Here is a 17,224-nt window from a genome sequence, read left to right as displayed (position 1 = left end):
TTACATTTCTACGCATGTGATGGATGTATGTTTATGTATGTGATCAAATTAGCTTCTATTTGATGATATTATAGTGTCTTTAAGCTTAATTCAATAATGGGTGTATGAAACAAGTTTTAAATCGTTAAAAATCTCTAAATTTCAAGGGTTTTCTTATTTTGCCGAGTCCGAGCTGAGTCATGAGTCGAGTTAGCCTTGCCGAGTCAGAGCCGAGTCAGAGTCTGGGAACTTTGCGTGAAATACATTATGGATCCTGCTGCTTGCTGGCAATTCCAACTCGTAAGCCACTTCTCCAACCCTTCTGTTGACTCTAAAAGGTCCATAGAATCGTGGCTTCAACTTCTCAACCCCACTCTTCTTGAGAGTAGATTATCTGTAGGGTTGGAGCCTTAGATAAACCATGTCGCCCACCTCAAAGGTGCGCTCAATTTGCTGCTGATCAGCATACAACTTCTGTTGATTCTGTGCATGCTGGAGATTGTCCCTCAAAATCCTCAGAATATCCTGACTTTGCTGCATCATATCCTTTGCCTGAGGGGTTCTGCTATCACCAAATACCAAATCTGCAATGCTGGGAGCCTCATAACCATATAGTGCCATGAATGGTGACATCCAGATAGACATGTGATAGGAGGAATTGTAATAATATTCCCCTAGGTGAAGCCACCTTACCCAAGTATTCTGTTGCTCCGAGACATAGTTTCTAAGATAACCTTCCAACCACTTATTCACTATCTCAGTCTGCCCATCAGTTTGTGGGTGATAACTGGTGCTTGGAGTGAGCACAGTACCACACAATCTGAAAATCTCCTGCCAAAAAGCACTTAGGAACTTGCTGTCCCTATCACTCACAATGTTCTTCGGTAAACCATGTAATCTGAACACCTCCCGGCAGAACACTTCAGCAACTTGTGTTGCTGTAAAAGAGATGGTGATGGCGAAAAAATGAGCAAACTTTGTAAGTCTGTCCACCACCACATAGATACTATCTTTCCCTTGAGCCCGGGGCAGCCCCGTGATGAAATCCATGGAAATACTCTCCCATTTTTGACTAGGAATAGGCAAGGGTTGTAACAAACCAGCAGGTAGAGTGTGCTCATCTTTGTTCCTCTGACATGTATGACACTCTTTAATGTACTTCAAAACATCACTTTTAAGTCCCTTCCAAGAGAATCTCTCCCTGATCTGCCTGTATGTTTTGAAATAACCTTGGTGACCAGCAAGGGGGATGTCATGGAAAGTCTTCAAAATCTTCTCTTTTAACTTAGATTCAGGGACTATGAAGATTCTTCCCTTGTACAGTATCAATCCCTCAACCAATTTGTACCTTTCATCATGAAAAGTGCCTTCTATAAGGTTGGTTGCAAACTGATTTTTGGCATAATCAGCAAGCAATAACTCTCTCCAATCAGCAGTAAGCTCGCAAAGTGAGCTTAAATGGGGTCTCTTGGATAAGGCATTTGCCACCACATTGTTTTTACCCTTAACATACTCAATATCGAAGTCGTAAGCCTGTAGCTTACTCACCCATTTCTGCTGTCTCTCATTTAGATCCTTCTGATGCATGAAGTGTTTAAGACTATTGTGATCAGTCTTAACAATGAATTTACTCCCCACCAGATACTTTCTGAACTTTGCAAGGGCATGCATTATGGCAAGCATTTCCTTGTCATAAATGGAATACAGTCGCTCAAGACCTCTCAACTTTCTGCTCTCAAAGACTATAGGATGCTTATCCTGCATGAGGACCGCACCAACACCTTCTCCAGATGCATCACACTGTAGCTCAAATGGCTTGGTGAAATCAGGCAATGCTAAAACAGGGCAGGAACTCATGATCCCTTTAAACTGCTCAAATGTTGTCTGTGCCTTGTCGGACCATTCAAAAGCTCCTTTCTTTGTGAGATCTGTAAGGGGGGCAACCAACTGAGAATATCCCTTCACAAACCTCCGATAGAATCCACACAATCCCAAAAATCCCCTCAAATGTGTTATGTTTTCGGGAGTAGGCCAATCAAGGATGGCTCTAATCTTTTCGAGATCCACCTTCACCCCACCCACACTGATAATGTGACCGAGGTAGAGCAACTTTTCCATCCCAAACTCACATTTGGACTCCTTGGCAAACAGGGACTCAGATTCTAATATGCCCAACACTTCATCCAACTGCTGTAAATGTTTTGTCCAAGATTTGCTGAATATTAGGATGTCATCAAAAAATATCAAACTTCCTTAACTGTTCTTGGAAGATTCTGTTCATGCATGACTGGAATGTAGCAGGAGCATTAGTCGAACCAAAAGGCATGACTAGGAACTCAAAATGCCCAAAGTGGCATCTGAAAGTAGTCTTCTCCACATTTGAAGCTCTCATTCTGATCTGATGGTACCCCGATCTGGGTTCAATCTTGGAAAAGAACACTGCCCCATGTAGCTCGTCAATGAGCTCATCAATTCTCGGAATAGGATACCGGTTCTTGATGGTTTTCTGATTCAGGGCTCGGTAATCCACACACATGCGCATGGTCCCATCCTTCTTTCTCACCAAAACAACAGCCGAAGCAAAGGGACTTTTGCTAGGCCGTATGTAACCCATGTCAAGCAATTCCTGAATTGCTTTCTCAATCTCATCCTTCTGTTTCTTGGGATATTGGTAAGGAGTAGTCATGACTGACTTAACTCCTTCTTCAAGCTCAATAATGTGTTCGGCACCTCTTTCAGGGGGCCTGCCAGGAGGGGGATTTTCGAACACCTTGCTTCTCTTAGTTATCAAAGCTTGAATGTCTTTAGGATAATTTTTGTGCTCTTGTTGTGGTTCTGAAGGCATTACCATGATCTTGCTTCTATCCTTGACCATTGCTGAATTATCTGAGGAATAGCTGCCCTTATCCACCAATGAATTGGAAGGCATTATCAAACACTCCGCTGCCCACTCCACCTGATTATGGCGGATCAACCTTTCCATTCTTTTCAAGGATACAACTTTAAGTCCCCCATGCGACATTCCTCTCAAAACTACCTTCTTCCCTTCAGACATGAATTTCAGCTCCATGGTTTGTAGGTTTAGTGTGATCTCACCAAGAGATCTCAGCCATTGAATCCCTAGGACTGCATCATCAGTCCCTCCAATACTCACCACAAAGAAATCATCTCTGATTTCATGATTCCCCAATGAAGGGCCTGAATTTGGGTCAGAAGATAGAGGAGTGGTTGCTCAAGTCTCGAGCATTCACAAAAATGAATCCTTCAGAATTAGGGGTGTGATTGGAGAGCATCGTGTCATAGCTCTCATTGACGCAGGTGCAACGCACAACTTCATTGATGAGAGGATTGTTGCAAAAAAGGGACTAGTGGCAGAGGAAGTTGAAGGCTTCAAAGTCATGGTAGCAGATGGCTCCACTATATCCTCTAACCGAATGATTTCCAACATGTCTCTGAACCTCTTCATACTTGCTGCCCTCAACTTCAGTCTGCTGTTCTGAAATTTCAGAATCTGATCCATCTACTGAATAGCACTCCATCTGATGCAAATTCTCTTTTCCATGGCACCTATGTCCGGGAACCCAAGGTTCTCTGCAAGAATAACAAAGATTCTTTCTTCGGAGCCCTTGACGGAGTTCATCATCCATACGCGGAGGGAACCTTTTGGTCTGATTCGTGAACTTCTTCTTATCCTTTCTGAAAGGGAAAGGCTTGGACTGAATTTTACTCTTTGGGGCAGCCAACTCCATACTCCTAGATTTTTTTATAGCCTCTACCAGGGTGGGCGGATCAAAAGCTTTGACCCATCCTCTCAAAGGTTCTTCAAGTCCTTCTGTGAAAAGGACAACCAACCGCTTCTCTGAGATGCTACTCACCATGACTGACAGATTTTGGAATTCAGTCACGTAAGTATCCAATGAACCTTGTTGCCTGAGTTGTGCAAGTTCTCTAAACTTCACCTCTGGATCCCTGGTGTCGAATCTCTCAATCACCTTGTTGGTGAAATCAGCATAGGTGGTGATTAAGTTATGACCAAGGGTGACCAAGCCATGGTACCACCATTCGTGGGCCACTCCATCCAAGTACAAGGTAGCAAACTTGATGGCATCCTCCTCTGGCATCGGCCTCAAGGACAAGTAATTGTCGAACTTTTGTACCCATGCTCTAGCTATACTCTTAGCACTTCCATCAAAGTGTGCTAAGGTCACTCTTCCAAGAGCTTGCTGATAATCTCTTGGGGCAGCAGACTTATAGTCATTCCTCCTTTCTCTCTTCATTTTCTGATTCATAAACTGATCCAGAGTTAGGATATCTCAGATCTCACCAGGAAGAGAAGCATACTCCATGTAGCTATTTCTTATTTCATTAGCTGTGGGTATCTCTATTTCAACTTGTTGTACTTCTCTTGGCAGAAATACAGGTTGTAAAGGCCTTGGGGCTGATCCTCCATTGTTACTTCCGTTGTTACTCCCATTTCCATTGCCTACAGGAGCGTTAGAAGTGCTGAATTCCAGTCCATTGTTGGGCTAATTAGGGACTCCAACAACGTTCTGGTTGAGCTTGGCCAGCAGTAGAGACATCATGTCCATCATAGCATTGAATTGTCTCTCTGCCTTCTTACCAGGTGCCTCATTCGGTTCTGTAGTCTTATCTGCCATTAAATCCACTGAATTTGAAGTATCTAGATCCTTCCCTCTGTGTCTCAGTACTTCTAAAAATGTGTCCTCTTCGGGCACTATTGCTGTCTCTTCTGCTCTCTGTTGTAGTATCTAACGTCTCTGTCACTCATGGAGACTTCTGAACCCACTGACTCTCATAGGCTGGCAGGAAAACCATCTCTGATACCACTGTAATATCCCAGTAAATGTTTTTTTGATTTTTTAACAATAAGCGACACAAGCAATCACCACAACCCGTTAAGGTTAAAGAAATAAACCGAATTGCTGAAAGGGAACCCTTCCACCTTTTGTTCACCGAGAGCCCAGTCTGGGAGGGTGAGAGCATACGGTGTTCTGGGGATCGTTAGCAACAATAAACAAACTGAAATTACAATGCCTGGGCGGCAAGCCAACCCCTTCTGCTTATCCAGCAGGATAGAAACCAAACTCTTGGCGGTAAACCGACCAAGGGAAAAATGACAAGAAACTGAAATTCAATCACTCTACCGCGTGTTTTAGCGGGAGGACATTACATTAAGCAATCACTCTACTGCATATTTCAACGGGAGGACCATTGTATTGAACTTATCACTCGACCACTTATTCAGTGGGAGGACTGAGTGCAAAAACTGAATTACAGAACTTAGAAGGCGACAAGCTAGCCTCTTCCACTTATGCAGTGGGAATTACAAATAGAAGCAGAAAGAAGGGAAGATCAGTACTACTGAAACAACCTTACAAAATAGAGATGAGCTGAGAAGAGTAATTGCAGATTTCTACAAGAAGACTGCAATTTTCTGTTACAACTAATCTGCAGGCTGAAAGTACAATTCAGCAGCCTATGGAAACACCAAAATACTCATAACTCCCTCATTTTTCACCCGAATCAATTCAAATCAATCCCAATCCCACAATATAACACTAACAACAACATCCCATCCAAACTACCACCCAAACAACCCACTATTCATTTGGCACACATCCCAATGCAAGTGCAATAACCCACGCTATACTTGGGAAGTTCGATTTTATCTAGTAAATTCATTGCTCATTTAAAACTGCTAAAAACTCACACATTGTATCGCCATGGCTAGGAAGGATGGATGAGCCAGTACCCAGAATGATGGAGTCGCCTGGTTAAGAGGTGTGAGCAAAATATACTTTCAGCAGTCCCGCGACCAGCAACCAGAAACACTCAAATCCAACATAGAATACTCCATAATCTGCAACTCATTCACCAATCAGCAATGGGAACACAAGGACACAGCTAGGTACTATCTTGCAAGTACGAAACTGAGAGTAAGCTAGGAAGCCGACTTCGAAGCTCAGATTTTTAGTAGCCAAATCGGCAGCATAATGATGCAATTTTCAAAGATGTGGAAATGGGAGCCCATGTTTCATATTTATAACTTCACACACCTGACTGAACCCCAAATGCAATTTCCTTCCATTTCAACGCCTTTCATTTGCATTTCACTCCATTACATGTGGACCCCAAATGTGGCGCTATTTCCCACAAGTCAAACCTCACGCCTAAGGCAAGGACCCACGTTACACTTTGGCAAATATTAGAGACGAGTCATAAAAAAATAATATCTTTCTCAATATTTCGACATCTCTTTAATAAACATGAAATTCGCCAAGAACTTAGGAAAAATAGGCATTAATCCCAATTTTAATAAATCAGTCACAAATAATCAGATTAATTAAATATTAAACCTTAGGATAAGGAAATATGTAATGTCCCCTTCTCATTGATGCTCTTTTAGTGGTCCATTAGCCTATTCTTGAGACTCGTAGGCTAGGTGGAATGAGGAATGAGGGTCTAGCATTGATGAAACAAGGACTTACTATTTTTAGTAAGTCAGGGAATGGCCATTTTGGTGTTACTATACTACTGAGCTCTCCATGTTCTGCCTCTGGACGCGATGATCATGCTTTTCTAAGCATTAGTTCTTGACTTACTATTTTTAGTAAGTGGCAGTGTGGCACAAGTCTATTATTGGCAGTGGACAGGGTTCTGATTCTGCAGCAGTTTTGGTGGTCGTCCTGACTCAGTTTCATCCTAGCAGTATTAATAATCAGTACCGGAGCCATATACGAAATAATTGAATATTAATTCCTTATCCTAAGGTTTAATATTTAATTAATCTGATTATTGATGACTGATTTATTAAAATTGGGATTAATGCCTATTTTTCCTAAGTTCTTGGCAAATTCATGTTGATTAAAGAGATATCGAATTATTGATAAAGATATTATATTTTTTATAACTTATCTCTAATATTTGCCAAAGTGCGTGGGTCCTTGCTTTAGCGTGGGAGTTGACTTGTGGGGAATGGCGCCACTCTTGGGGTCCACATGTAGTGGAGCGAAATGCAAAGGAAAAACGCTGAAATTCAAGGAAATGGCATTTGGGTTTGAGGTGTGTGGAGTTATAAGTATGAGACTTGGGCTCCCATTTTGATATCTTTGAAAATTGCATCGTTATGCTGCCGGTTTGGCTACTGAAAATCTGAGCTTCGAAGTTGGCTTCCTAGCTGAGTCTCAGTTTCGTACTTGCAATATAGTACCTAGCTGTGCCCTTGTGTTCCCATTGCAGATTGGTTAATGAGTTGTAGATTATGGAGTGATTGATATTGGATTTGATTGTTTCTGGTTGTTGGTCGCGGGACTGCTGAAAGGGAAATTTGCTCATATCTCTTAACCAGGCGACTCCATCCATCTGGGTACTAGCTCATTCTTCCTTCCATGCCATGGCGATACATTGTGTGAGTTTTTAGCTGTTTTGATTGAGCAATGATTTTATTAGACAAAATCGAACTTCCTAGGCTAGGCGTGGGTTTTTCTGTTTGCATTGGGATGCGTGCAAAATAAAAATGGGTTTGTTTGGGATGTGGCTTTGATTGGTTGTCATTGCATTTGATGTACAGTGGGATTGAGATTGATTTGAGTTGATTCGGGCAAAAAATGAGTGAGTTATGAGTGTTTTGATGTTTCCATAGGCTGCTGAAACTGTACTTTCAGCCTGCAGATCAGTGTAATAGAAAATTACAGTCATGTTGTAGAAATCTGCAATTATTCATCTCATCTCATCTCTATATTGTAAGGTTGTTTTAGTAGTACTGATCATCCCCTTCTTTCTACTTTCTTTTGTAATTACCCACTGCATAAGTGGAAGAGGCTGGCTTGCCGCCTTCTAAGTTTTGTAATTAGTCCTCTTGCTGAATAAGTGGTCGAGTGATAAGTTCAATTCAATGGTCCTCCTGCTGAAATATGCGGTAGAGTGATAGCTTAATGTACTGTCCTCCCGCTGAAATACGCGGTAGAGTGATTGAACTTCAGTTTATTGTAATTTTCCCTTGGTCGGTTTACCGCCAGGAGCTTTGGTTACTCTGAGGAAGGAAATTCTTCATGCTTTAGCCAATTTTCATGATTTCCAAGAACTATGTCCTGAAGGAAGAAATTTCAAACACTTAGTCAATTTTTTACCTTTCCTGGAATTCTGTCCTGAAGGAAGGAATTTCCGACAGTTAGCCAATTTTTTACCTTTCGTGGAATTCTGTCCCGAAGGAAGGGAGGAAGAAATTTCAAACGACTTAGTCAATTTTTTACCTTTCCTGGAATTCTGTCCTGAAGGAAGGAATTTCCGACACTTAGCCAATTTTTTACCTTTCCTAGAATTCCTTTATCTTGGGCAGAATTTTGACTTGGTGGAGGATTCAGTGAATTTGTGAATCCTCCATGCCTCCTTCATTTTGGTGCCTGTCCTTCATCTTGGGCGGAATTTTGACTTGGTGGAGGATTCAGTGAATTTTGTGAATCCTCCATGCCCTCCTTCTAGCGCCAATTCTGTTGATGTGTTTTTTATGATTACGTCGAACACAGAATAAAGTTGCCTAACGGTCACTTCACTCTCTCTTGATCAAAGTGCGATTGCATGCTAAGATTGCAAGAAGTTCAAACAATCGACTCCAAGGTTCCTTTATGCTACAGACATGACTCAGTTGGCTGACGTGTTCGCTGGTAATCCAAGGGGCCTTACGTTTGCATGATTCTTTCACTTCTTTGTTGTAGCTGGAACTCCATCATCAGATATGGCAATTTTGTGATGCTTCTGCTTCGAACGGACTTCTTCATCAAGGAGCATCTCTTCTTGCTTGACTGTGGAAACATTGCTTGCATTTGTTTGAACATCTTCCATTTCTCTGTCAACCTCCAATTCAACGGGTGTTCTTTTCCTTGGCATAATGTATGCAAATTTTCTCTTGACTGGATTGTGTTGATTGTCTCACTCAATTGTGCTTTCTTCACTACAAGATGTTGCAGTAATACCACCTTCATTTGATGCTAAGTCAATTGGTTGAAGGTGAGCATTCCGCCTGTTTTCTATAGTGTACATCTTTGCTGATTCTTCCAACTCTGTCTGCATCTTAGCTTGGTGAATAGCTTCCCTGCATGATGGACATGTGACTTCAGAATGAGTGGTATTGTGGATCCTTCACCAACATGGGAGCAAGATGCCTTCTATACACAAGTCTTTCTCAATACTTAAGCCTTCCTTAACCATTTTCTTGAACCTCATGAAAAATTCATTTTCAGCAATTGAAGCTTCGGGTTCCACTTTCACCGGTACAACAGGCTCATGTACTTTGGAAACAGAAACTTTCCCTTGCAAGGCTAATTCCATCCTTGACAGAAATGTTAAACAATGCATCTCATTGTGTCCGCCAGTGTTATGAATTCTACAACTATTCCTTGATGCGAATTCAGACAAACTTTGTGGATGTAACTGTGCATTCAGTCTCCACCATAGTTGAAGAATGTCAACTTCTTGCTCCATTGAGAAATCTTTTTTTTTTAATTTTCAATTTTCTGATTTTTTTTGGATTTTTTTGATATATAAGAGATCTAACATATCTCTGATTCTGCACTTGAAAGCTCATACTGGTTCTGACCAGCTTGAATTTCTTCACTTGTGAAAGTGAACAATTTGATATTCGCCCTCCTTCTAGCGCCAATTCTGTTGGCTGCGGAGGAGGGTAAAAAAAAAATTGCTTGAGATAACCTCTGCAAATTTGAAATGATAGAATCTGAAGTTCGCGTATTCATGTTCAACCCTCCTTCTAGCGCCAATTTTGTTGACGTGTTTTTAATGATTACGTCGAACACAGAATAAAGTTGCCTAACGGTCACTTCACTCTCTCTTGATCAAAGTGCGATTGCATGCTAAGATTGCAAGAAGTTCAAACAATCGACTCCAAGGTTCCTTCAATGCGTGGACGTGACTCAGTTGGCTGATATGTTTGCTGGTAATCCAAGGGGGCTTACGTTTGCATCATTCTTTCACTCCTTTGTTGTGGCTGGAACTCCGTAATCAGATATGGGAATTCTGCGATGCTGTTGCTTCGAATGGACTAAAATGAACTAAAAGTAAAAGGGAAAGGGTTTAGAATGATCTAAATCTACTCCTAAGGGCAGTGATAACAATGAATAGTGCTTTGGTGGACAAATTCTAGATAAACCAAGCTCTGCTTCGCCAAGATCAACTACAACTCCGCAAGAACCGGCGCAATCTTTTGGGGATGCTAGAGGATTTTCAAATCAAGAAAGTACATTTGAATACCCAAAAACGGCGCAATCCAACCACTATCCACAATCAAACTTAGCACAAACTTAGGGGGCTCGGACTAACTTTACACTGCAACTTACAATCAGCAAGATGCAAAAAGTATGAACCATGGGAATTTATCAGACGCCATTACATTCTCCATTGAAATCAAAGCACTTTACTATTTCTAATCTAAGTGATCAATGTTTCACTGTTATTATCTCAAAACTGATCGCAACAATTTCATACAAGTCTCCCTCCCTTTACAAATGAGGGGGGTTGCCCCTTTATATAGGCCTCAAGCCATGATAACATGCAAAACCCTAATTAGGGTTTGCTCTAAAAATTTTCCACTCAAGATGCAACAAGGTGGGAATCTCCAATTAATAACCCATCATGCCCATATACAATTAATTCCATCCCATTACAATTAATTACATTCTAGAAGTGCCCACTATGCAATGAATGTACCCTCGTGCAAAAAACGTCTGTGATGCCATAAATGCACCATCATCTTCTGAATGTGACGGCTGCATGCAGAAGGAATATGTCATAATGCCATAGATGTGACGGCTGCATGCAAAAAGATGCTTTATTAATTCAACATTCGTTGACTCGGCTGCCACCTGGCGAGAAAACCTTGGAGAGAGAAAACATCAGGAGAGAAGAATTTGATCCATGAAGAATTTTTCTTGAAGTTTCTCGAACTCTCCTTTCTTTGGAGGAGATTTTCAACAATTCTTCACCATCTCCTATTTTTTAGGAATTTCCACAATTTTAGAGTTTTGGTCCAGGAGAGAGAGAATTCTCTCATGTATCCATATCTTCAAAAATTTCTAAATTTGGAGGTCATTTGATGTAAGAACCCTTACTAACTTTGCCCTTAAATCATTGATTTCTACCCTTGGGAATTTTGTCAAACACTTGTCTTGCAAAGTCTGTACTTGCTGTTATGAGTTTTCTGTTTGTATTGTTTGGGTCTTGTACACTGCAATTAATGTTTTGAATGCCTCTAACCATGAAAGATTGACTAACAATGTCATAGAAATGACATGCCAATTGATTTTGATGCATATAAGTAACTAAAAATAACAACTACAGCTGCTTGACAAATCATCAAACACTTGGCATGCAAACTAGAAATTATGTGGCAGCAGCATAATGAAGTTTTTATTAGTTATTCTCACACCAAATAGTTACAAAGGTATAACATGTAATTTCCAAAACTTATGACAGCAAAATTAGAGAACCTGATATGTAAAATGCTTGCTGCAAATCATGGTCTCCACTCTTCAATGGACTGCCAATTAAACACGTTCCTGCTGTAGCTACGAATAATTTGCCAATTAAATGCTTGATTTCTTAGTACTGTAGCACGTCACTATTCACACCACTGTAGCGTTTCACTATTCACGGATTACTGTATCGCGAGTACTGTAGCGGCTACTGTAGCGCGGGTACTGTAGCAGCAATTGTATCTTGAAATGATTGCTTCAATTCTGATTTTTAATGGCTGCCAAATGAAACTGTAGGTCTGCAATTGATATATATTCGAAAATCTGCATACCCTAGATGTCTTCCCTTCTTTTTAAAGCCCAAATAGAACTCCAGAATGAAGCTCTCCTGAAATGCCAAATTCAGTGGATATTTCACCACCTCAAATGGTTGCAACACTGAAGAATTGTTGCTCTCCAATGGCTGACTGAATCAGAAACCCTTGGCTTCTTCTCCCAAGTTCATAACAAACAAATATCAATTCTCTGGATGGATGATATAAAATGAACTCTTAAGTCCCTTTTTATTCTTTCTTATGAGAGCTCGAACACTTTCTTGGCCAATGTGGGATTAAAGACATATTCACACATTATAATATTAAAGTGACTTTATAACTTTATAATAACATTAAAATATTTAAATAAATCACTTAAGTCACTTTTAATTAAATTAATTAAATATAAAGTCACCTTTTTTTATTTTATTTTATTTAATGACTTAATAAGAAATTAATTTAATCAATTTCTCCTTATTTCTCCACTTAGCCTTCGGAGAATGTAAAGGCTAAGAACTCCACTGAGATGCTAAAAAGGTGGGGACATTACATTTGAGCCCTGAAAATGGATTTTTCAAATTTTTCCCTTGGGGGGAAATTTCTTGTTCAGTTCATCCCCGATTCTTCCTTGCCTTAGAAATTTTATCTTCAATTCATCCTTGGGTGTGATTTCTTGTTGTGGAGGAATTCCCCTTTGGAAAGGAATTTGTTCCTTACCTTGAGGAAGGAAATTCTTCATGCCTTAGCCAATTTTCATGATTTCCAAGAACTATGTCCTGAAGGAAGAAATTTCAAACACTTAGTCAATTTTTTACCTTTCCTGGAATTCTGTCCTGAAGGAAGGAATTTCCGCCACTTGGAATTTTGTCCTGAAGGAAGGAATTTCTGACACAGCCAATTTTTTCACTTTCTTGGAATTCCTTCATCTTGGGCAGAATTTTGACTTGCCTCCTTCATTTTGGTGCCTATCCTTCATCGTGGGCGAAATTTTGACTTGGTGGAGGATTCAGTGAATTTTGTGAATCCTCCATGCCTCCTTGGTTTTTGCGCCTGTCCTTCATCTTGGGCGGAATTTTGACTTGGTGGAGGATTCAGTGAATTTTGTGAATCCTCCATGCCTCCTTCATTTTGGCGCCTGTCCTTCATCTTGGGCGAAATTTTGACTTGGTGGAGGATTCACTGAATTTGTGAATCCTCCATGCCTCCTTCATTTTGGCGCCTGTCCTTCATCTTGGGCGAAATTTTGACTTGGTGGAGGATTCAGTGCATTTTGTGAATCCTCCATGCCTCCTTGGTTTTGGTGCCTGTGCTTCATCTTGAGTAGAATTTTGACTTGGTGGAGGATTCAATAAAATTTGTGAATCCTCCATGCCTCCTTGATTTTGGCGCCATGTAAGAATTTGGGATGATTTTTCCAGACAGAGAATTTTCCTAAGCTTTCCATTTCAGGAGTGGGCTTCTAGCACTCAACCATCTTTTGGCTTTCTCTGTCTTCTTTCTGACTTTCCGGAATTAGAAATAGTTGCAAATGCCTGATCTTTGTCACCTTGCCCGAATGGTCCTGTCAGAACAATCTTTCCAAAAATAGAAACCCTTAAAGTGTCAACGTTAGACCCCTAGACAAGATACAGGAATGATTTACTATAAATAGAAACTCACTAAAAATATAAATTTTTAAAAATAGTAAGTTTGATTTTTGGCAAAATGACGACATTTCGGGACTTAGTAAAATCCCTAAAAAATAAGAACTTTCTAAAAATAGAAAGTTGCTTCGTTTTGGCTCAAATTTTACTGGGAGGTTCCTTGAAGGGTCTTGATTCCAGTTGTATGTTTAGTTTTTCCAAAACCCTAACAGAAACCCCTAAAATCTAGGACAAAAGGCAGAAACCCTAAAAAAGGACAAAATAGGCCCTAGACTTTACCAAATTTGCTCAAACGAAAAGCAGAATTAATCAATATGACCCCCAAACACTTGCAAAGCAGAGAGAATGACGAGACTGCTGCGAAAAGACCCAAAAAAACAAAGCCAAAAGACCGAAGGAGCCTAAAAAGAAAGGGGTCCCCATTTGCAATGGGGCAATGTGTGAAAGGTCACAACAGGTCTAGAGTGAAAGTTTTATAGGGCTTGTCCCTGGAGAGGATATTGAGCGAAATTCCATTTTGATGTCTTCTCATTAATGATTTAAGGTGGAAAATGCTATGTTGAAATGAATATGTCATATGTGCTTAATCATCCTTTGGTTTATTTTGCAGATGAAAGAAGAGCAAGCCTGAACAAGGACGACCTATTCCAATCCATCCTCATCAAGGACATTCCAAAAGCACAAAGATGGACTCAAGGTGTTTTGAAACGTTGGAAAACTACAGGTGTTCAAGAAGTTGCCAAAACCTTCACTTCGCCACGCTAAGGAACCACATGATGACAAAGAAAGGCTTTGCCAGCACTTTTGGGCGAGATATGCTACTGGAGAAGGAAGACTTGACAATAAGGAAGCCTCATCAAGCAAAGGAAGTACATCATTCATCACGTTAGAGACAAAAAAGGATCAACCAAGTCACAAGCGTTAGACAAGGTGGCATCCTAGTCATCATTCCTCCGGTTGGATTGGTCCACCTCAACATGACCAGATTCAATGTACCTAATTTAGTGGAGGCGGCACAAACTTCGGTGTACCTACCCATGCTTCCTATTGGTCCTCGCTCCGGGAATGTAATTTTCTAATTGGCTAAGGAAGTTTGTTGTAACAAACCCTAATTAGGGTTTCTATCTTGTAATCCTAGCCATTGGTTCTAGGTCAATCAGAGCCGTCTGTTTGTAAAGGCTTCTCTATATAAAGCCCTGGCTCCTCATTTGTAAAGGTTAATAGTGAATAGTCAGAGAGTAGGAAATAGTTAGAGTAGAGTAGAAAGAGAAGGCAAAGATTGTTGCCAAGATATTGTTGCAAAAGACTTGTAAACTTCATTGAAGAAATGGTGATTCTATGGGTCGATTCAACAATTTGCATGGTCTCTATACTTCTCAAATTTGATTTCATGTTATTAGGTGAATGGAAGAAATTTGTATGATCAACGGTGAAATTCATATATCCATACTACTAGCGGTTTGTTGATTGCAGACTTGCCTTGCGTGGTCAACTGGAATCATTCAGCTTAAGATTAACTTCAATTATCGCTTCTTCATTGATATGCATCAACCTAACGGTGTCAATGCTTGTAGCGGTGATCTAAACATCATAAAGCTTTCCTCAGAAGATCGCACTAATCTTGTGGAGATGATCCTAGGATGTCAAAGCAAGACTTAGTTAGAATTTCATCAAAGGTCATTCATTGCTCTTACGTTCTTAGTGTTAGAAATAGATCGCATTCCAACCCTTATCCTTTTTCCTTTTTTCAAAATCAAGGGTCGGTGAAATTCCACGTTCTAGTAATATCCAAAGCAAATTAGACGTTTAGGTCGTCGAAGGTGAGTCCCCTCGTGATTCCAACAAAATTACATCGTACCGCAAAGAGCTTATCAACACGTAGAGAACTTACATATCAAAACCTTGGAGTTACTCCGACTGATCCTTCAACAAGATCTTCAGTAGTCGGGAAACTTTGTTCAAGAGAGGATAAGGTACCTTTAGGTATTTTATTCTGTGCTTGGTCGTGTACAAAAGACACATCAACACAAGGGTTAGAGTTTTTCCCAAATATGATAGTTGCAGCTGATCTTGATGTTGCTTTGACACTTTTAAGTCTTCATCACAACATACCAAATTGTTTCTCAATGTCAGATTTACCATCATCTTCCATTCCAAAGAAGATGAAATATAAATATGACAAATACCAGAATGAGATTTCTCCTACACAGGTTCCCCCCCCTGTGGATCATATCAAGGATACAAAAATTGGGCATGCTGACATGTCAAAATTCATCAAAAGGGTGGAGGATCCGCAGGATAGTAATATGCAAAATTTGCTGGATAGCCATATACATCATGCCTCTTCTTTTCCGGTGGCTGCCCTAGAACCTGAATTTGTTCTTGCTTGCGCTCACTATTTCGACGCTCACCATTTTGACAAGGAGACAAGAACCATTACAAATGATGATGGAGAGGCAATAATCCGCCTTGATGTGAATACTATTGAGAAAGTCTTCAGAATACCGTCAGCACCTGTGTATATGGAGATTTCCAAAGATAGTGCAGCTGAATACTATGTCAAGAGAGAGAAGGATTGCAAACGTCACATTAACAGATGGATCCATGAGCCATGAGCCACTTTTACAAGGTGGGCTAAGTTATACCATTGTGATATCATTACTCTCCTCAGCAGAATGTTAGGTCTTGAGCATTCTAATGTTTTTGAGCCTTGGATGTATCGGTTTATCATGTTCACAAGGCAGTCCCATCACATCTCATGGGGAGAAATTATTAGTGACACTTTGTGTAAACAACTTGTAGCAGTCCCCACCACTATGGCATTTTACATGAACTCATACTTGGTGTATTTGGCAGCGTCACTTAGACATTTCCCTGATCTTTCTAGCAAGGGTGATCGCTCACTTATACCAGTGTAGGAGTACTATGACTAGCTGCCCTTGAGATCCAACAAATTACATTTCAGGAGGGTTCAAGATGCATTCTTTGGTTATTTCATGTGTCAGTTTGACAAGACTATAAAGAATAGAAGAATATTAGATGAGGCATGGGAAAGGGTGAATGAGTATGGTTGCTTGTTCCTTCAATTCCCGACTTTCACTTATATGAGAGTTGGATGTTACAATGGGCAGCCATACATGCTCCCTAGATACTCAACTGATAAGATTATTCTTATGGAGTTGGGAAGATAAATCATGGCGGTTCATGCACACCAATCTGTCAAGGATAAGGTTGGAATGGGGATTTCTACAACTAACCCATTGAAGATTGGCCGGTACTCCCTCATCACATCCATCAAAGCCAAAACTATGGAGACCGAGATGCAGGAGATAAAACTCAAAAGGTTTAAGTCAAGGGCAGATTTTGACTACCGAGGTATGAAGGAGAGAATCAAAAAGTCCTTCATACATGTGCATCGCATAGAAGATATCTGGGTGGATCTCCGTACAGAAAAGGAGGTTCTTAAGATGGATTACTATAGGCTCACCATTGAACAGGCTATTGATTTGAACCTAGTCGGTATTCCACAAGGGATGATTGATGATGGAAATGTGCTTGATCCAGAGTATGTCTCACGAAGGGTTGATGAAGCCCCACTTCCTTTAATCCAGTGGGCACATAAAGAATGCACTTCCATTCTTGAGAGATTCAACCCATCTTAGCTAACACCAACACTTGGCTCAAAGGTAACGGTGTTAGGCTCATCAAGATCGAGGTTGGAAAAGAAGATTATTCTACGGGGCCTCTTGGGCGTAAGTCTAAGATTCAGATTGAAAACAAGGAA

The 17,224-nt window shown here is 40.5% G+C and overlaps 1 protein-coding gene across 3 annotated transcripts in view; it reads left to right on the top strand.

Moving 5' to 3' along the window:
• The window catches only part of LOC131066542 (uncharacterized), a 148,367-nt gene that overhangs the window by 81,996 nt on the left and 49,147 nt on the right, over positions 1-17,224 (top strand). The gene's annotated exons all lie outside the window — the stretch shown is intronic.

Source organism: Cryptomeria japonica, chromosome 7, assembly GCF_030272615.1.
Source record: "Cryptomeria japonica chromosome 7, Sugi_1.0, whole genome shotgun sequence".
NCBI lineage: Eukaryota > Viridiplantae > Streptophyta > Pinopsida > Cupressales > Cupressaceae > Cryptomeria > Cryptomeria japonica.
The sequence above is the reverse complement of the archived record's forward strand: the minus strand, read 5'-3'. Positions and strand labels throughout refer to the sequence as shown.